This window comes from Sceloporus undulatus, chromosome 2 (genome assembly GCF_019175285.1).
Source record: "Sceloporus undulatus isolate JIND9_A2432 ecotype Alabama chromosome 2, SceUnd_v1.1, whole genome shotgun sequence".
Classification (NCBI taxonomy): Eukaryota; Metazoa; Chordata; class Lepidosauria; order Squamata; family Phrynosomatidae; genus Sceloporus; species Sceloporus undulatus.
In genome coordinates this window covers 53,072,654-53,094,529 of record NC_056523.1, presented here as the reverse complement: position 1 = coordinate 53,094,529, position 21,876 = coordinate 53,072,654, and positions in this window count along the sequence as shown.

Here is a 21,876-nt window from a genome sequence, read left to right as displayed (position 1 = left end):
CCTAGAGAATTGGGAAATTCCATACTAAGTCTTGGGAGTCACCAAACCAGAATCGCCTCTGCTGCTCAAGTAAGACAATGGACCTGGCTTCTCACTTAATGGGCCAGTGATCAGCTTAACGGCTCAGCAATCAAGCCAGCTGCCCTTCCAAACTGTGCCCTGACCTATTGCATTGTGCAACACATTACCTGCTATCGGCTTAACAAAGCCCATGCAATCAACGCCTTTGTCTAGCAAGTCCCATAGCCTCCGGATACGTTTGGCACTATATAAACCCTGAGTTTTTGGACCCACCTTGGGTTTTCTGAGCCTGGGTTCTTTGAGCATTAAGCTTTGCTGAAATCACTGAGCTATACTGAGCTCTTACTGTCACCCATTTGAACCCGGCTCTCAAGCCTCTGTGGCCCTCTTTCCCCGCTCCTGTGGCCGTGATCCACTGTCCGTCCAAGCTTTATCAGGACTTCCTGGAGAAGACTTCTAAGGTAGTATATCCTACTGGTGCCTCTCCTTCTCAACCTATCTCCCAAACTTACCCCTCCCCTGCTGTAGCATTGAGTGTGTGTGTGTGTGTGTGTGCCCCTTTTTGCTGTGTGGTTTTATTTGTGCTGTAATAAATGATACCATTTTAATTGCACCTAATCGGTATCAGAGTCTCCTTCTCTTGGGGTGTACTGGCAACCTCTGGTATACACTTTGGGACACGATCCTGGCATGTGGCATTGTTAGGGCCACCTCTCAGCACTATTTGAGCTAATTAAAAATTCCTTTAATTTGATCCTTCCTAACAATCTGAATACCATACTGTAGCAGCTCAGTTGTTAATCAATTATTGCCTGAGAGATTATACTGATTAAAAATGTATATCACTCAATAAGTGGTAGGTTCTCTGTGATTTAAAAAGATACCCAGATGTTGATAAAGCTTGGAGTTCCCGTGAGTTGGCTGATACTCCCCTCACAGAGACAGTGATATGATGATTAAGTTGAACAACAACAACAATAACAGTGTGTGTGTGTGTGTGTGTGTGTGTGCTTTTGAGTTCTCTGTTGATTTATGGATTTCGTAGAGTTTTTTTTAGGCAAGAAATATTCAGAGGTGGTTTTGCCAGTTCCTTCCTCTGACATATAGCACCTGGTATTTGTTGGTAGTCTCCCATCCAAATACTAACCGGGGCTGACCCTGCTTAGTTTCCAAGATCAGATGGGATCTGGTGCCTTTAACTACACATCAACAATTCATTCTTTTGGAAGAAATGAACTAACCAATTTTGATAAGACAAGTAAGACTCCAGTGGCAATAAATCTAATCTTGCAGGGTCTATTGTTTATCATCAGTACTTGATCCTTTATCTTCTGTGAGCCTTATTAGAAGCAGGGTGGGAAAGGTCAGAAACAAAGGTCTTCAGTCCCAAAGCATAATTTCTCTATCTCAAAGCTGCATTGTGTTTTACATTTTTTCCTACACTGAAAGAACATTCAGATAGGAAATTAATCTGCAATCTGTTTTGAGATCATACTGTGCAGCAAATCCCACAGGTGTCTGTGTATATGCACAAGATGGGAGCCTGTGGTTGGGTACGACTCAATTCTTTTATACCCAGCACAATTTACATCAGTGGGAGATCATCACATGTCAGATGTTACATGGGAAAACACTGTTTGAAAGTGTTTCCTTATACAGATAGAACTGTGTTTTCTGTAGGGGGAGAATTCCCAAAACTGCATCTGAAGCAGCCTTTAGCAGAGAATTTATATGCGTTTGCCACAAAATCACAATATTAAATGGTGACATCCTTATTGATGAAACAGATCAAACTGCAGACAGAGTTAAATTTAAGGATCCTACATGTGTGTAGATGTATCAGGTTTCTATAGATTAAGTGGATTAACTGTAGTTGGTTTTAAAGTTGGATTTTGGCTTCTGTTTCTGAAAGATCTCCAGGTGACTGATTAAATACATCACTCACATACTGTCCCAGAATATATAACATACTGCCTATGGTTTAAGAATGCATGTTTGCTTTTATGGTTTTGAATCAAGGAATGAGTTCAAAGGGGCAATGATAGTGTAGGAAGCAGCTATTTATTTTAAAAGTACATATGCACTATATGTGTGTCTATCTGTGCCTTTAGAAATCTCTCTCTCTCTGTCTGTGATCTACTTCACAGGGTTGTAAGAATAATGTATGAAAGAGGAGAGCCATGAACACCAACCTAACCTCATTGGAGTGAAGGTGGGATAGAAAGTTTGGATGACAAGAGAATGATCCCTTTATTCGGCTGTTTAACATTTGCCATTTATCTCATGGGGGATTCTCAGATATACTGGAATCAAGAATCCAATCAACAGCCTAGGCATGATCCAACCAAATGCGAAACATTTCTTGGCCTCATTGACATTTTCAGGCACTCCCACCAAAGTCAATGGAGTAGTTAAGAAGTGCCTAACTTTTCTTGGATTGAGTCCATTGCTATTAAAACTGTTTCCATGGTAACTGTCATGGAAGATAATATTTGATGGTTGGAACAAGAGTAGAGGAGGTCACCTCTCCCGGGCTCTGCTTCTGATTCTGTTCACTGGTAATAAGTGACCTCAGGCAAGTTGCTTGACTTCTTGGGGCTCCAGTTTCCTGGTCTCTAAAATGTTAAAGAACATTATCTGAACACTTGAATGAGCTGGATTGCCATGCATACTGAAATTGGGAATAGACTTCTATTAATCTCCATATGTGGTTCAGATCAGATTCTGAGTATGTTTGAGAGTAAAAGAGTATGTGAAAAGAGAACTTGAAGAGAAAGAGAACTTGAAGAGAATTTTATTTGGGGTGCAGTTTCACTTCCCCAATTTTAGTAACTATTAGTCACAAACTTCTAGTGTGTTTTTAGCCCCAAATAACATTTTAGGATTCACCTCCACTCTCAAATAATGTTTTTCCCCCCTTCAAATCCCTAGGTTGCAAAACCAAAAGAACAGGATTCTGTGAGCCCAGTTTGCTTAGAAGTCTGCTGAAATAGTTTATAATGATAACATTAATGATAATGGTTGATCCCATCCCAGGAGAAAGGTAGGGTATATATTCAAAAAAGAAAAGAAAAGAAATCAGTGGGAAGCAGGAACTATGAGAAGTTCTCTGCTGATGATGTGCAAGGATAGGACAAAGTGCATTAGGACAGCTAGTGAAAAGAAGTGTTTCCTTAGGAAGTTTGAGGCTTCTGTAACACATCTGGATGCTGCAATTGCAATATCACACGCACAAATAGTCTGTAGTGACATCCCTGTGTAGGATATTCTGGAAGAAATGCATTTCTCTTTTTGATAATAACATCATCAATGATGTAATTTTTGAAAGTTAACTTTTTAGTGTAAGTTACGTATATCTACTTGCTACTCCTAAAGGTAGCATTTGATGGATTTTGGGGGTGGATGGGATTTTATATTTTAAAGTTTTTTAAATTAAAAAAAAACTAGAAGTAACCACTGGTAGATTGTTTGGAACAATGAATACAAACAAGTTGTTGTTATAATGATGAACAATGAACAATACTAATGAGATGCTTTTCTTAAATGGTGAGCAATGGCTAAGAAGTAATGTTCCAATCTCCATTGTATAATATGGTTTAATTAGGCTAAAAGATACAAGAGAGGGGTAAATTTTCATCTTATTTTCCCTTTTGCAACTGAGCAGGTTCTTTCCATGAATTTTCGCACTATCGTGATCTTTACCTATGAACAATTATGTAACTGTGTAAAGCTTGCTAGTCCTCTTCTTTTATTAGGATTTCATTTGTGAGGGTGAAAACCTGAGCATGCTATTAAAAAGACACATATCTCCCATATCACACAAATGTCCTATTTTGCCTCACATGAGCTAGAATGGTTATAGGCAGAGCCCACTTTCCTATTCTTTTCCCATAACCAGTAGACATTTCCATAGCTTCTCTTATACTTCTGCCACTACATTTGCTGCAAGCCAAGGAATTCTCAGTGGTCAGCAGAGAATTAGAAGTTTCAGGGGGACATATTCTTTGGAATCCCATTCGTCTTACTGCCTGAAGAGAAGATACCTTCCACTTAATTTTCTCTCCATACAGATCAAAAGAGGCATAACCTGTTCTTCTAAGGTGGCTTCATCACCTCTTCCTTCATCCTCCTATGGTGAACATAGAAATACACAGTGTTTGTTATTATTTTAGAGTCCAAAATAGCCCATCAACAGGAAAAAGTGGAGAGCATCAGCTAGCTGCAGAATGAGAGGGATGCCATACCCTCTAAAGGAAAATGCCATAAATAATGTGTATGTGGATCAGGTCTTTCTAATAACCATGTAGTGGGGTGTGGGTGGATGAGGGGAGGGTTGGTCGGGGCGAGTTGAGGGAGGAGACTCTGAGGGTGGAGACAAAGGCGGGGTCAAGTGCCCAAGGGGCGGATATAAAAGTGGAGGGAGAGATGAACGTGGGGTGGAAGGAGAGATGCAGAAGGCTTGGGCATGGAGAGGTGGTTGGTAAAGAGAGGAAAGGTGGTGCGAAGCCCGAGGAGAGAAGGCTGGCCTGTGTCTTTACAGGGCTGACACGGTCTGGTGCGAGTGGGCCCGCATCTCGAGGTGAAGCTGCAGGATCCCAAGGAGGAGGGGGACTTCAGGTACCCTCAGGAGGGAGAGTGGAGGAAGAAGGAAGGTGAGACTCTGGAGAAGGAGTGGTGGGACCCAAAAGGGGAATGCTGGGAACAAGCCCCGGTTGCCACCGAGTGGGACAAGTCAGAACGAGAGCTCCAGGAAAAGTGCTACGCACCCCAGGCGCGAGTGAAAGAAGACAAACTGTGAAGTCAGCAACAAGCCTTTCCTTTGTTGGTGTTGGGACGTTGGGGAAAAACTGTTTGTGTTGTGTTAGAGCTTAGTAAAGTTTGACTGCATATACTTCCGGAGTTTGGCAAAGTTTGTTTCCCACGTGGCGGGGATTAGAGGACGCCCATTCAAAATGCAGGCGGGGGCACAGGCCCCACCCACAAACCTCTTATGTAAGGCCTAGTTTTCTGGAAAAGACGTACTTATTACTGAAAGAACACAGAATGACTTGCCAGTGGGCATGGCTACATGTAGGTTAAGGGCTTGGCAGTATCTTTCCCATCTTTATTCGCCAGAAGAAGGTTGTTTTTCTTGACTCGTTCCAAGTACTTTCTATCCTAATTCAAATAGCTGTGGCTGACCTTACATTACTGGATCATTCAGTGCCTTGCTGTCTGCAGGTGATATTATTCAAGATGGATCTGATAATTGTATGCATGTTTACATACAACTGCATTCCTAAAAGTCTCCAATTTGCACATTTGTCAGAACCAGTATCCTTCTGTATTTCAGCAGTTTTACTAACTTTCCCTTTCCCTTAACCACTTCTGCTCCTGGGAAGAAATCAACTCTCTCTTTGGAGCCAAAGAGCTGGCATCTTTGATATTTAGAGGACTAGTTGACCTGAATGCTTAAGAATGGTCATATATAAAAATTCACTTTTAGGGGTTATGCAGAACTTAAAGGCAGATTATTAAATATTACTTTCCCAGTTATACTGTAACTTAATGGAGATCAGAAATCAAGGAATCATTTCCCAGGTTTGTTCAGTTAAAGTCACCATGCCTGTCAAAAACCAGGTCCCTTTCCAGTATGGTTCTCTTTGTGAGTTATGATAACAGTAGGGAGATCATGAAATCCTTTGTATTATTTTATAGTTTTGTTTTAAAATAGTGCATCTTCCAAAAGCACAACATCACTTTTTAAATGTCCAATGTAGACTTGTCTTTCCAAACTGGCAGCAGATTTCTGGTGTCATGAGAGGACCGCAAATGGTTAGTTTATTATTGTATTTTTGCTATCAGTTAGGAGAAGATGTGCTTTTCTCCTGCTTCAGGTATCAAAATAAGTTGCTTCACTTTGGGCACTGTGCAGTTTGACCTGGATGGTTAGAGGGCAGCACCTCCTGCTTTACTTTAGGCAGCAAAATATCTAGGGCCATCTCTTTGACTTCACCACTACTGCATACACAGTTCTGATTCCTAAGGCATCTAGTCTATTTGTTTGTATCACTACTGTTTGGGTAGGGATGGCAGAATCATTTTTCTGCTTGTAGCAGCTGCTGAAGCTCTAGAATCAATCTGAATACTGGAAAATCTTGTTGAACCACACTGTAGTGTTCTTATTTCTTCACATAATCATATTTGACAGTTGGCATTTCCCAAACCCCTCTGTTTGCAGTGCATTTTTGTATTTTTTCTATCCAGTCTGTGTCTTTTCTTCTTAAAGATAGCACCAAAGCCACTACTACTTCTTGCCTGACCAGTAATTAATTAAGAAGGGATCAGGACTGATAATGCTCTGTAATCCTGTCTTTCAAATCAGTTTGCTGAATAATCCCTTCAATGCTGGGGATTCTGATGGGCCAAGAGGAAGAGGAAAGAAATCGGGAAGAACCTTTGTTGCTTATTGCTTTGGCTGATGTGTTACCCCTAACCCAAAACCTGAGGACATTAGATCTATGGGGTACAAATAACAGAATGAAGAAAGGTTTGGTGTGAAAACAAAAGGCCCTAATTTAGAGGGTGTCAAGATTCTGATAAGGTTTTCATAGGAAGTAAGTGCCATTCCAATGAATTAGATTTACCTCTGAGTTGAGTAAACTTGCTTATGATTTGGCTGCAAGGGTGTTATCTAGCAAATGTCTACATTCATAGCTGGCATTGATTTCATAGGGATAGTTGCCCTCAGCAACAATGAAGAATTTAACTTCCACTTCCAGGATTTCAGAAACAGAGACCAGAAGCAAAATCTGACCAAACTGAACAAGCTGAGACAGTTGCTTCATTTTATTTTTATGAATTATAAATTAAACTTAAAACAAAACTTTGTCATATGTTTTCCATTCAATTACTGTATCTCTTTCAAACATAACATGACAATCACTTGTATTGCTTTAAGTCATTTATATTTTATAAACATTATTTCAATCTGTATCCCTTCTTATCAGTACCTGAAGCTGCTAAAAGCCTAAATTAATACATTTTGAAATTTCTAATTTCCTTTCCTTAACCTGAGCTAGTTGCTTCATTGTAGACATGACTGGTCCTGTGCTTGTAGTGGTGGTTTTCAGGTGTTCTGGGTCTGCCCTTATCCTACTGGTTTTTGTGCTGGTCTATGACAGTAATAAAGATGAACTGAACTGCTGATTTTCTTTTCAATGGGTATGTGTTGTGACTTGCTAGAAATGTGGCATTTTGTGTTCAAGATAAACTGCAGAAAAGATAGTATGATAGAGTGAACCTTCTGGGATTTGTCATGGGATCTTGGATGCCCCCCTCACCCATGATGACTTAGGACATGGATGATAAGGAATGGACACTTCTTGGGTATATTTACAGCTGTTTCACATGGAGTAGCTACTCCACTTTCCCTCAGGCACATGCCCCGTCTACATCCTTTCCACTGTTATTTCTCTGACAGTCAATCAGAGAGATACAGTTCTGGAGATTACAGCAACTAAGTGGCTATGAAGGGCCTTTTGTGTGATCAGAGATGCAATTATTAACCTGGACAGCCGCAGACAAAGAACTCTCCAGTGTAGGCTTTACTGAGTTAAGGTGCCTTTGATGCAAACGTCTCTTCATCTTTCTTAAACAACAGACAAATTCTGTCCAGGCAGCTGAGGTAAAGATAAATAAATGAGTACTAGGAGACATGAGAATGTCCATGTGGCTGAACCAGTTATGGTGAGCGTGTGTTTTCAAAGGGATCTGAGGTTATGTGCAATCTCTTTTCTTTGGACTAAGAACTGGGAGTTATTGGCAGTTGCTTACTTGTAAAGGACAGCGAACTGAATCCATCTGCTGATTGATATGCTGATGCAGAGTTGGTTGGCAGTGAAAATCTCTAAATCCCCTCTCACTGTGTATTTAATAACACAGATGTCTGGAAAGCAAACGCCAGCTGATTATCGGAAAACATATTTACTAAGCACGGAAGAGGTTTATAATAATCAAATATGGCTGATAAGTATTTCTGACCTGTCCTGTATACTCAGAGACAGGCTTTGGAAGCTCTTGGTAAAAGGAGCATGATATTCAGCAATTGGTTGCCATTGCCAATCTATCCCCAGTTGTTAGGAGCTTAGACAGAGCACTCTCTAATTCAGAAAGCGCACACATTTATTGAGCACCAAGTAATGCATTTGGTTTGGGTGAGGGTTGCTATCAAATGTGTGTCTGCAACAATGAGGACTGAAAACTTGTGCCTGAAAAAAATAATGTACTACTTGAACAAAGAAATATATCTTCTTTTAAAAGTATATTATTTTTCCAAGGTGGTAGAATTCAGAGACATAGGAGTTTATCACACTGGAGCTAATTTTGGCATTGAAGAGAGATTAAAGCACATTTAAAGCATCCCACAAATAAAGCGAAAATAGTGAGTAATTGCACAAATGATTATCACATGCAATTGTGCAAATAAAGTGATATTGGAAATGCATTGTTGCTGAAATCCTGAAAGTAAAAAGATGCGGATTAATACTTCTTTATGACCACTTTAATGGCAGGTTTACTGCGACATGGTGTGTAATCGTTTCACGTAATTACGTGATTTTCCTGGGATATTCACAGGATAAACTCCCAATCTCCTTCACGTGATAAACTCCATAGCCATGTTAGTCTGGACCACTATGCATACAGATCTTGTAGCACCTTTGAGACTAACTGAGAGAACGAGGTTAGTAGCATAAGCTTTCGTAGACTATGCAACATCTGAGGAAGTAGACCAAAGATGTTGCCAACATCTTTCTTTCAAAGTGCTTTCAAAGGTGCCTTATTTTTCCAAACAGAATTATTTTCCAACTATATCCTTGATATTTCCTTTTAATAATCAGCCTATGATTCTTCTATTTATTTCTGTATTCTTTTACTTTAAAAAAGATTAGGATAAGATCCATCCCTCTGAGAAGCTGAGCAGACTAGGATCTGCACAGGGATCAGTTGAGCCCCCTTCCTCAGATGACCCTGTGAAGTGCATGTTATAATTTGCCAGCTATTACTAGTCTCTGTGCACATCTCCCATACCTATCCAGCTGACTGTCTTGACACTCCTGAAACAGGAATATTTTGCTCTGTGGGAAGCTGACCTTTCAACATAAATTGATAGAAGCTGGAATGTAGTTTGGAATTTAGGGATATGTTCCCTGCCCACAATACTAAACCAAAGACAAGAAAGTAAGTGAAAAAATTATTTATATTTTGTTCAAACACTAAAAAGGGGGCTGTTTATAAGGCATTAATTTAAAGCCAATGTTTATATTTATGTTAGGTAACAACACTGTAAACCTTATCAAAACCTTTACTCCCATTCCCTTTCATCTTTCCCTGAACTGGGTTTGAGTTTGGGAGAGAAAGAAACAACTCTCTGAATTCTGGGAAATACTGTTTTTCATCTACCGACCCACTGAAAAGGAATGAAGGAGAATAAAAATAAGTACACACAAGAATTCTGCAGGGAAAAATGTTTTCTTTATTAACTTTTAAGCCAGACCACCATACCTCTTTTCAACAAGAATGCACAAAAGAAATGTTTTTAAATATACTATTAAAAAACAAGAAAAATTGTCAGAAATACTTTGAAGAAACAGAGAATCCAATAGTATGGTTTACAATTTGGTAGTCTGGATGGCTGATTCTCCAGATTTATTTGTTTTGATTTGATTTTTACAATGTTGTTATTGCAATACCACATCCCCCTAATGCACAAGATACGTTAACAACATTAGCTTGTTTGTGATCTCCTATAAATCAAGCACAGGACAATTTGGGCATATCCATTTTTAAAGGAACAAATATTTTAATTTGCTGTTCTCTATTTTTGACCAAAATAGATTTAGTAAAATGGAGGACTTTGGCATCATTTTCCTTTGCTTTCATCTTTTACATCTTTTGTTACATGTTCTTATGTTTTACCCTCAATTTATTTATGATAATATAAAAAGCCATAGTTTTGGCCTGGAAACTTGTCCTCAATGTATACATGAGGATGACTTCTAGATGAATATGTATGGTAGTAGTAATGTGTTCATTTCAATCTAAGACATAATCCAAGAGTGTATACTACCAAGACCCTTGGTATGACCACAAGGAAGAGATCATAAGCTTTTTTGCTTCTTCTTTTTTAACTAATCATGTTTTCTTATTATAGTCAAAACTGGACAAACTGTGGTTAATTTGAACTATAGTTTATCAAAATAAATTTTGAATCATGATTTAAAGTTGGCTTATCTCTTCCAAGCTTACAATATTTAAAGTTGCTTCCAGTGTGCCATGTAGATGTATACTAATATGTATACCTCATTTTCCTGCTTGGAAGAGATCATATAGCATTGCTTGTTCTGTAGAAGACTATGAGTCCAAATATTTTGGAGGGAATGCTATGATGGTTAAGTGGCATGAAACTAATATAAATTTCCATTGCAGATATAGCTAGGAAGGGTTTTTTTTCCAGCAGCATAAAAAAGAATTGCGATATACCCATTAAGAGTGGTTGAATGGGTGCAAAGGAGGAGAGGGCAATTTAATTGTGCTAAGGTTTGGGTGTCACCCCATCCACGAAGGACCTGATTTCATGCTCTGAATTCATGTTCATATCCTTTGTTCTTCTTTGTGTAATGCAATAGGGCTTTAGATCAGTTACGGACCCCACCCTTTATTTCACAGGAAACAAACTGAGCGTTTGTTTCTCCATTTCCTCTGTCATATGTGCAGCCAAAACACTTCAGATTTGCACATGGCATTCTTTTTCAAAAATGGAGTCTTTGGTGTCTTTTATAATCTAAGTCACTGAAAGTAGAGCACAGAGTTATATATTTAGTTTCATTGAGCCTTAAAAATATGAGCCCAATAGCCTTTTTTCCCAAGGAAGAAAGACCTTTCTACAGTCTAGCTACCGCTAAGCTATAGAAGAAGGGAACTTTGTTGAGAATAAATGTTCTGTCTTGGCTTGAACTTTCTAGAAGGTCAAGTTTTCCCATCGCCATAATGAGATCTTGTTAGAGAATCTAGAGCACTGAGTGATGCTCTTTTCTTTTGGATCTCCAAATTTCAAGACACAGGTAGAAGGAGGGTGGTTGGTGCTGGAGGGAGGGAGGGAGATATGCTGTGAAGTTGTGTGGAAGGGAAAGGAAAAAAATCTTGGTGGGTTAGATATTTTCTAAGATTTCAGTGTTCAGCAAACACACACACACACTTGGATAAAGACAGCAGGAAACTCAAAGAACAATCAAAGATCTTTTCTTACTGAACTTTATTTTATTTCTTGGTTACAATGTTAACCTGAGGTTCAGATTTTGTGATGCCAGAGGTCTGAAGTGTAGTGGGGGGAAGTATCTGCTATCCTCAATTATAACAGCAATAAATACATGTTTGGTGGCATTTAAATTAAAGAAATAAAGATCAGCTGCAAGCTCTTTCCCATTTGACAGGAATAAGATTCCCTATTGTTAAAGCTGAAGCAAGAACAGGCAGTTTGCCAGGAGCCGTTTGAAAGGCAGGTGAGAGTTTTCTGAAGTCAGAAATATCAATTCCATTTTAAATTGAAGCATGGCAAATGAAGATACTGCAGGAGCAATAATGGAGTGACTGCTCTGGAGAACAGGTGATGAAGTGAAAGCTTTGTGACTTTTGTCCACTGCTGCAGGCCTATATTCAGGTGTGGCTGTGGGTCTTGGCATGTTAGAAAGGGCAAAGCAAGACACAAGGAATAAAAGCTTCAGGCATGTATTGTCCTAGTTCCTATGAATACTTCTCATTAAAATTACTGCAGAGTTTGCTATAGTTAGCAATAGGGACTACTATATGCATGAAACCCAGGGCTGTGAAGCAGAGATGCTGCAGGTCAGCCTTCAGTTGATTTTGTGTTTCCATTTCAATTGGGCTTCCATCTGGAACATGGAAGGGAGTGTTTGGGTTACCTTGGTTAAAGTCTTATGCTGAGAATTGGATAGATTCCTAATTGAATTGCATGGTCCTATTAATTGTCTTGGAACCCTTGCCAAATTTAGATACCCATTGTCTGTAATTCTTTGATGGGCTGGCTCTTGTGGGCACTGTATTGTAAAGGTTCTGGTCCTTTCTGCCTGGTCATGTCCAGAAAATAATGATAGGGGCCATACTGTTCTACATCATGGTGTCCCAACTTGTTGTCTTTTTGATTTAATATCTACATGTAGCTGCTGGGAGAGGTCATCTGGCTGGAACAGAGGTGTACCAGGCATATTTGACACCCGAGGTGGATAATTTTTTAACACCCCCCCCCCCAAATGGAGTTGTTGTTAAAAACAAATAGTGAATTCTTCATTTTTGCTGCCACCAGCAATAGGTTGAGCCCTCCATGTTGCTAGTGCCACTGTAGACATGACTGCTAACACTCATCTCTTTGAGGCACTGAGGGCTCCCAAAGAGTCAGACTACTAGCAGCGGAGGCAGGGGTGGTGAGCCAAGTCCTTCACATTCCTGCTTCTGCTGTCAATGCTCATTTCTTGGGGGGTAGGATGCCCCCCAAGAGTCAAGCTGTCAGTAGCAACACCACCACCAAAGTGTAGCCTGGCTTGTTTCCCCACATGCCTGCTTTCCGCACTGCCCAGATGAGCCACCAGGTTACTGCCATTGCCAAAGAGCTGGAGGATGAGGAGGAGCTGCTGGCTGGCCAGGAGAGGCAGGAGACTCCCTTTCCCATCATGCCAGAAAAGCCTCAAGAACCAGAGACCTGGAACTTCAGTACCTGCTTCTGCTGCCCTGCAGCTTTTCCATTTCTGTCAAAGTTGATGGATAGGTGAGAGAGGGAAGAGACTCCCTTTCCCACCAAGCCAGCAAAGTCACCAGACCTGGAACTTTGGCACCCCATCCCATCAGCCCAGTGGGTGACACTGAGATGTTACTCATTGTGGTCTGCACCCCCTAGTGATATGGAATAAGGTGCTGAAGATGCCAGCCACAGATGCTGGCAAAAGACCAGGAAGAAACTCTCCTAGAACATGGCCACATAGCTCGAAAACCCCACCAAAAAACGATGTTCATTTCTGTTGCTCCTTGCCATCTAACACACAGGAATTGTTTGAGAACAGGAAAAGTTGATGGCTCCAATGGTGTGTGTCTGCATGCACATACACACAAAGAAAAAACCTATTTTGTAGATAGGATTCAGCACCTTGATGAGTTCAGTTAAGTGTTGGTTCACTGCCCAATTGACACTGGCATCCCTGCCCCCAGGTGAGACCTTTGAACATTATCTGAATTCAACAGTGGGCTGAATGAATGTGTGTGAGGGAGTGGGGGCGGGGGGGGGGAGAAGAGAAGAGAAATTTAAATCTGGATAAAATGTAGGTGTTATCCAGGTAATAGAAAGTCTGGCTCAGGGATTTTCATTGACTTTTTTTTTGGGGGGGGGGGGGGGGTTGTGATCCTGCCAAAGACCCGATTTGTTGGTTGAAAGTACTCTTTTGATACCATATGCTTCTTGGATTTTTAGATGGTGCCAGTGTACAGCTGTAAGTTAGTACACCAGTAGTGACCTTTCCTGAGTCAATCTGATTATGCAACAGTTACACATGCTATGGTTACATCACCCTGAAATGATTGTAGTGTGCTTTGTGTAGGGTCACTCTTGAAGAGCTTCCTGAAGTTTCCGTCTGTGTAAGTTGCAGCAACTTGGCTGCGTTAGTAACTGCACAGCTGATATTAAAATGTCATTACATTAAAAAAAATTGTAAAATCACTTAAAAAAAAATACAGAACATGTAGTCTACAAAAAACCACTGCATTTTATAACTTGTTTTTTTTTTTAAAAAAAATCACAATCATGAAAAGGTATAGAACTAGGGAACTTCTGTAATCAAAGCATGTGCCCTGCCATTGAATTGCACCCCTCCTTCTTTGGTGCACATATTTCTTTTGTTGAAGAGTAGCAGGGCAGGGAACAAAGGAAGGGAAGCAGGGTAGTAAGAAGGGGCAAGTGGAGGTCTCTTCTGTGGTTCTAGGTGGGAAAGATATTACACCAGAGTACTGGGAAATATAGTTTGATATGCCACATCAATATTTTTCCATGGCAAACAGATGCCTAGGCTTGGAATTTTATATATAGAGCTATGTGTCTGTTATCAAATAGGCTGTAATGATCAATGGGGTCTTCAACCTTGAGATGGGGGAATAAATACATCCATATTTCATCTTAGTCAGAATATGTCCAGCTGCAGTAATTACTGTGTATTAAACAAAACAGCAATTGGTTATTGGTTAATTTAAATACTCTAATGAATATCTTGGTGTAAATCTCGTGGTATTTAATTAACATGCAGTAGCTGTCCCTGTGTGACACTTTTCTGCATTTATGTGTTAATTTGTGCTTCCTACCCCCCTCCCAATTTTGGTGAGCTGCCAGCAGTATGAGAAGGAACTGTGAATTCAATAAGAGAGAGAGAGAGAGAGAAAAGAAAGTAGCAAACTGAAAGGTGGATGAATGACATTAAATAAGCATTATCTGAGACAAGAACATAGGTGGCATCTTTTCAATAGCACAACACTTCTTTATCTCATAGTGCTGATCAGAAGCATCTGTTTCATAAGGAGACTGGACAATCATTCTGACTGGCAACTAGGGGCTCAGAATCTAGCTGGCCACTTGAGGTCAGTCCCCTGTGTAGTAGATGGGTGCAGACTAGTGCAAACTGCTGACCAGTTTCTCTGTACAGGGATTTCCTGCAAACCTTGATTTTGTTATGCCATTGGATTGAATGGGACTTGAGCATCCATGGATTTTGTTATCCATGGGGGTTCCTGGAATGGATAACAAGGGCTCACTGTACAAGCTTGAAGCAATCTCTCAATTTAGCAGTCTCCATCCCAGTATTTCATTTTGCTGTGAATCAGTTATTACCCTCAGAAGGTTCTTCCTGATGTTTAATATCAATCTCCTTTTTTATAATTTGAATCAGTTGCTTTGGATCCTGTCCTTTAGTCTAGAGCAACATAAAACAATCCTCCTCCATCCTTCCAGACAGAAAGTTTTTCAGATATTTAAAGATAACTTTCTGATCACTGCCCAGTTTTCTCCAGACTACATATACTGGGCTCATTGAACCACTCTCTGTAGGGCTTGGCTGGTCTCTTCTGGTTGATCTGATCATCTTGCAGCTTGTTGATGGCCTTTTTAAGCTGTGAATTTGAGCAGTTCTTTGGATGTTTACACATTTGTTCTGAAATGTCATTTTATGCAAAATTTGGTGGCAGCTCTAGTGACTAGCAAAGGTTGACATTACCCACAGGATCCTGGAATATACAGTGGAATAGGAGCATAGTGAAAATTATTTGGCCTGAACAAAATTGTTTATCTTTATTTATTTATTTATTTATTTGTGGTAGGGATGCTGCTTAGGCTGTTTCAGGAATCAAGTGAAGCCAGATACTGCAGTGCTTTTTTGTTTATTTCTCACAAGCTTATTTTCACACAGGGAGTTCTCTGGCAACTTGCACAAATGCATACAGTCTCAGATCTGCTCTGGATTAGAGCTGATTTTGTTCAAATGCCTTCTTCTTTTCACTGTTCTCCTCACATGCTGGATCTTTAAGCTGCATAATCTAAGCAGCCCAGCATTTGTTGAGGCCCAATTTAATGCTAAGATATAAATTGAAGAATCAAAATTGGCTGGAATGATGAAAACCTGGTCATGGATTAAGGAGCTTGGACCAAACAGACCTAGAAATGGAACTCGAGTGACTGGACTAAATCAATTTGATTCACCTAAAGGGCAAAACTACCATTCAAATGCATAAGGCAGAGAAGGGCAGGAACTCCCATTACTATCCACATAAACGGGGGATGAGACATTCGAAAGTGCAGTCTGACCTTTTCTAGCCGAAAGGTCCCAAGTTCTCACTTGACTCCCTATCTGCTCTTTTATTACCTTTCTCTTCATCCCAGTTCCCCAGTTTTGCCAGTATTTTTGGGCCTCTGATTTAATGACACTGCCTTATATGCAGTCCTTTTTTTTGCTAGAAAAATTCTTAGACAGAGAAGGGCAGATCCAAGGCATAATCACTTGCTCCCAGCATGAGATCAAGATGAGTTTTTGAAAAGTGCACTGTGAGAAGGGGTTAGGCAGAAGTAGCACAAAAATAGCACACCCACAAGTGCGCAAACAGAGGGTGGTGAAGCAAAGCAGGTTGTGTTGTGTTGGCATTTTCAAAATTTTACTTTTCAATTCAGTGGTGAGGGATGAGAATTATATGGACCTCCCAATGTTGTTGGACTGCGGTTCCTACCACCACTCACCATTGTACACCATCTTGGAAGTACAAGAACATTTGGAGTGGATGTCAAACGCCTAAGGGGAAGGGATGTAGCTTTAGGGCAAAGATGGGCAACTGTGGAAGGCTTAGCTCCCTAGGAGACCTTGGAGGGCTGCATCTGCTCTCCTCTTCAAATAAAAGTTTTGCCCCCCAAATGCCTCTAGCAGGGATAGGGGCATTTTATGCTGCAAAAAGGGCCTTTCCTGGGTCTAAATTAGTCCAAGGACCCTGCACATTGTCATGGGAATATACCCCATGCCCTCAGGGGGCAAAGGCATTTATTTTGGAGCCTTTTGGGGCAAGTTCTTTTTCAAAATTATTTTGCTTAGCTTGTTTTTGAACCCTGGGGAGTGCAGAGGGCCTCCAAATGTGGTACACATGCTCTCCACACCCACTAGAGTGCATTTGGGGGCATTCTGGAGCAAATGTGTGTGTGTGTGTCTGTGTGTGGGTGTTGAAAAACATATTTTGCAATAAGTGTATTTTTGAATGACACAGGGGGCACTGGTGGCCACAAGAATGATACTGTTCTTTTTAATAAATGATGACTGACAACTTTTCAAAATATTAACAGTTGCCGCTAGGAAAATGCTTTCCTTGTGTTACAGGATGAGGAAAGCTAGTTTAAATCAGTGAGGAAGTTGGGAGAGTGGAACTGCATGTAGAAAGGTCCTGTTTACTACTCTCTGTTTTGGACTGGCAGACTGTCTTGCATCTTTCAGTATGTTTTATATTCCTTTTTGTGTAATTTACACAAACTGGATGAAAAACCATCATAGAAGGTTTTTTAAAATTTTATTTTGGTCATCTGCAAATGTGACATCCTTGAAGATGCACCACAGTATCTTTACCAAATATGGAGTTCCTAAGTTTCTGCACTATATAACCCTTGGGAGTTTATCTTACATCAGCCTCTTCTGGGAATTTAGCCTGTGATGGGGAATTGAATTGCTGTCTGGGGATAGTTTGGGTAGAATTAGTTATTTAAGAGCCCATTTCTTCCATTGGCTGTGAGGTGCTGCTGGATCCCAACAGAGAAAGCAATGCTCTGCTATATATCATTTACTGCATCATTTATCACCAGTAAAGCTTATCTCATAGTAGTAAAGTGTGTAGTATTTGGCACCAAATGAACTCTTGGGAAGGCCTAGAACTACACCCGGTTCTACCACAGAAGATTAGGGAAAATGATATGTTTTCCGGTAACATTTTTCCGGGCATTTGGTTTAATATTTATTTCAGATATTCATAAGCTGATTCTTTATGAAATGACAAGCTGCTTATAGGAAAAGTAATACAAACATTTATGAAACTTAGATGAGTGGTTCTCAAACTTTGGTCCTCCAGGTGTTTTGGACTTTAGCTCGCAGTTGCCCTAGCCAGCTTGACCAACTGTCAGGAATTGCTGTGAAAGGAAAGGGAGGGTGGACAAACACACCAGACAAGAAAAAGGCCACAACCTTATTAAATACAGCAAGCAAATAAGTGTAGAGGGTTGGCCTGAAAGCATAAGGTCTAGATCTGGCATCTACCAACCTGTGTTCGTCGATGAACCGAAATGCCTGGTCATGTCCAGGCCTCAGGATGACAGAGGGGGAACCAGCTTAAAGTGCCAGCCACCTTGGAAGCCCTTGTCACCGGGGAACGCTGACTTGATGCCGCCCCTGCATTGACGACATCGCTACACCGTCAGCACCCCCAGGTCCCCTGGGACTCCTGATCCAGTGCTCTGCAGCACTGGAAATTATGCCCAACAGATCTAGGACCTATGTTGCCACCCTCGAAAAGTTGTGACAACAAAGCACCACCCCTGTGAGGGAGGGAGGGTGGGAGCTGGCAATCAAAATGGCGCTGAGCGCCGGCCAGCACAGCCTGAAGTAGGCATCTTAGCCAATCAGCGGCCAGGAGGCAGGGATGGCCTGCCTCCTGGCCAATCCCATTGCTGCCGCCCCCTGCAACCCACCAATCATGGGCCACTTCCGCTCCCAGGTGCTGCTGGAAATTGGAGTTCATGGAAGAGGCCTGGCCAGCAATGGTGCAGAACTCGGGCGCTTCTGCTCCCAGGAGACCAGGAGGCCAGAAGCACTGTGGGGGTGCCGCACTGGTCTGCACTGCTGTGTTGGGCCCCGAACCCAGTCCCCTGTAATCAGGCCCACGCAGTCCGAGAGGGAGCCACCCTGCCCTGGCCCCAGCAACTGGACCAGCTGGTAAGTCAGGTGGTCCCATTTCAGGAAGCAGAAGTCCAAATCACCTGGAGAACCAACGTTTGGGAACCACTGATTTAGATGAACTAGTTTGAAATGTCTGGTCAAGAAACTGCAGTTATTTGACCCCAAGGGAACTGGTTTGGGGACGGGTTTACACATTACATATGTTATATGTAACCAGTGTGTACTTTTTGCCATCTCATAATAGATGCACATGTTTGCCTTATTTTACAGCATAATACCACTCTGAGAAATCAAGGACGGGATTGCAAATATATTCCTCTCAATGCTGGTTAAAAGCCTGTTCAAACTTCACAGTGCACTGCAAGGGCTTCTGATTATTAATGGTAATTAATTAATCAGTAATCCCAGTCTGCAGTGAAGATGTATCGCTCCCAGGCTTCCAGGATGGGCAAGTGAACTTGTCTGCTGTTACAGAATGGACACCAAGCACAATGATGAGACCCTGCCAGAGGGCTGCATTTCTCCTGGGTACCCACTGGACAGGTTCCAGAACAGCTTTTGCCTGTACAGCCTCCTGACTGCACCCCATCTCATCCTGTTGCTTGCAGTGCTGGGAACGCTGGAGGGATGGGTGGGGAGGAGGAAAAGGAGGAAGGATGTCTCTCACACAGATGTAATTAAAACTCTCTGTCTGCCACTGAGCATATGGGACACGTTAGCAGAGTAATTAAATTTTGTGAAGTGAGCCTTTTTCTTGGAAAGCTGGAGGGTGGATTGATAGAAGGCAGGGGAGCAGTGGTGTTGCCATATGCCCGCCTTGGGGAGGGAACACCATGCAATTTGCCACTACAGGGCTGATCTCCAAATTGTTCTGTACATGACAAGCAGGGAAGAATAATTAAGTACCAACCCATTTGCATTATTTATTGCTTTTATACATTAAAAACAAAGAAAGCCACAATAGAAGAAGCTGGTCAAAATGTAGAATACACAGATGGGAATAAAATAGCATTGCCAGCTGGCTGGTATTCCACTGGTCAGCTGGTTCTTCATCCTTCGAGAGAGTTGTGTTGTTTGTGCCTTCAGGCTGTTATCAAGTTATGACGGCCCAAAGCCAAACCTAACACAGGATTTTCTTGGCAGAATCTGTCCAGAGAAGGTTTGTCATTGCCTTCCCCTGAGGCTGAGAGAATGTGACTTGCCCAATGTCATTCACTGGGTTTCCATGGCAAAGTGGGGATTTGAACCCTGGTCTCCAGAGCAGTAGTCCAATGCTCAAACCACTATAGCATGCTGGCTCTATTGCATCCAAGGTAAAATATTTGTGGAGATGGAGAAGCAAAAAATACTTGAACAGATATGTGTTAACTTGTGGAAAGCATTCTGTTTCAGTGAAAATATATCGGATACAAATTAATAAGAGTGATATTGACCTGAGAGTGTGGGGAGCTATACAACCACTAAAAGAACCACAGTTGCAGCTAACCAACCTGTTCTTCTCTGTTTGCCCCATGGGTGAGAAAATGTAACCAGAGATGACCCCTGACTATTTGTGGATGTAATTAATTTAAATGTCTATCTAATCTATAGCAGTTAAACAGAGATTTATTTATCTGAGATGATGGTACAAAACACTAGAATCAGAGAAAAATCAATGAATTTCAGAGAACCATAAAATGATTACAACTTGGGTCAAAGTCAGATGAAGCTGTTTTACATTACCACAAGTCTAAATATTCAAGAAAGCTTATAGCAACTGGTCCAAAGTGGTGATTTTTTTTTGTTTTTTGTGAAGACTCAGATGAAAATTGAAGAATATTGATCTAGAGAAATTCAAATCAAAGAAGAAGAAAACAAGGGAAGGAAAATTAAATAGTGAAGCCTGAGCTACACCAAATAAAAGCAAACAAAATGAAACAAGATGAACTGTGAAATAGTCCATGGAACATTTCACACTTGAAGAAAATTTAACCCATTGTAAAAAGTTACCGTCTTCTCAAAATCAGCACAACAATCTGCAAGAAATAAAATCAGAATAAGAAAAAGAGGAGCACAAGAAGAGAGCTATCTGTTATAGTTCCAAAATACAATTTAAAGACTTTAAAAGAACAGATTTATACTATTGTCTAAATGACCAGAGCAAGAGAATTCTGGACTACAACCAGGAACATTGCAGTGAAGAATTAAATAATATCTTCAGGCAAAAGAAAAAAAAAGTTTAATTGGATGACAAATTAAACCCTTTAAACATTTAAGGACATGTGAGAAGCAAAACTAAGATGGCAGTAAGATCAGAGTCATGAATGCAGCTCTTCAGCAACTTGTGCATAGGGGCAAAGAGAGATATTATAACAATCAATGGAAAGAACTAGAAGGGGGGGAGAACTTATTATTATTATTATTATTATTATTATTATTATCATCATACAATCTTTTCATTAAGACGGTACCCTGCCCTCAGGCTTACAATCTAAAAAGACATGACACAAAAGGAGAAGGGAAAGGTGGTGGGGAAGGGGATGAGGTCCAGCAGTTCCTCTCTACCTCCAAGGCCTGGACCAAGGCAGATGGACTGGAGGGAGGGCTTGGCTTCATAATGGATGGTTAATCTTCTACCAGGAAGGCCTGTTGGAGCTAGCCTGCCTCTCTAGTAGGATAATACATATAAAGTACATAGCAAAACAGGAAATGGTTCTATAAAACAGGCACCAAAAGAACATCAAATAGCAAACGACAATTATGCAATGCCTGGGAACGCTTCCCTGAACAGGATGGTCTTCAACTCTGTTTTGAAACTGGTTAAAGAAGTGATGGCTTTTGCTCACGGGGGAAGAAGGTTCCAGGAGTGAGGGGCAGCGAGTGAAAGGGGGCGAATCTGAAATGGGGCAGAGGAAATCCTGGGCTGAGACAGCAGACCCTGACTACCAGAACGGAGGGACCTAGTGGAAAGGTGAGGAGAAATAAGGTCTGATAAGTAAGGAGGGGCCAGCCCATGGAGAGCTTTAAACATCGACAGCAGGAGCTTATACTGAATACGGAAAGGGAGGGGGAGCCAGTGAAGGGATGCCAACACAGGAGAGATATGGTCAGAGCGGTGGGCAGATGTGATAATGCGTGCAGCTGAATGCTGGACAGAAATTAAAGGACGGAGGTGGGAAAGAGGAAGCCCAACCAGGAGGATGTTACAGTAATCAAGTCGTGAGACTACTAGGGCATGGACCAGGATCTTGGCAGTAGAGGCAGAGAGATAAAGTCAGATTTTGGCAATATTGTACAAAAAGACTCTACAAGCCTTGGTCTGGATCTGAGGGACACACGACAGAGAAGAATCAAAGATAAAACCAAGACTGCG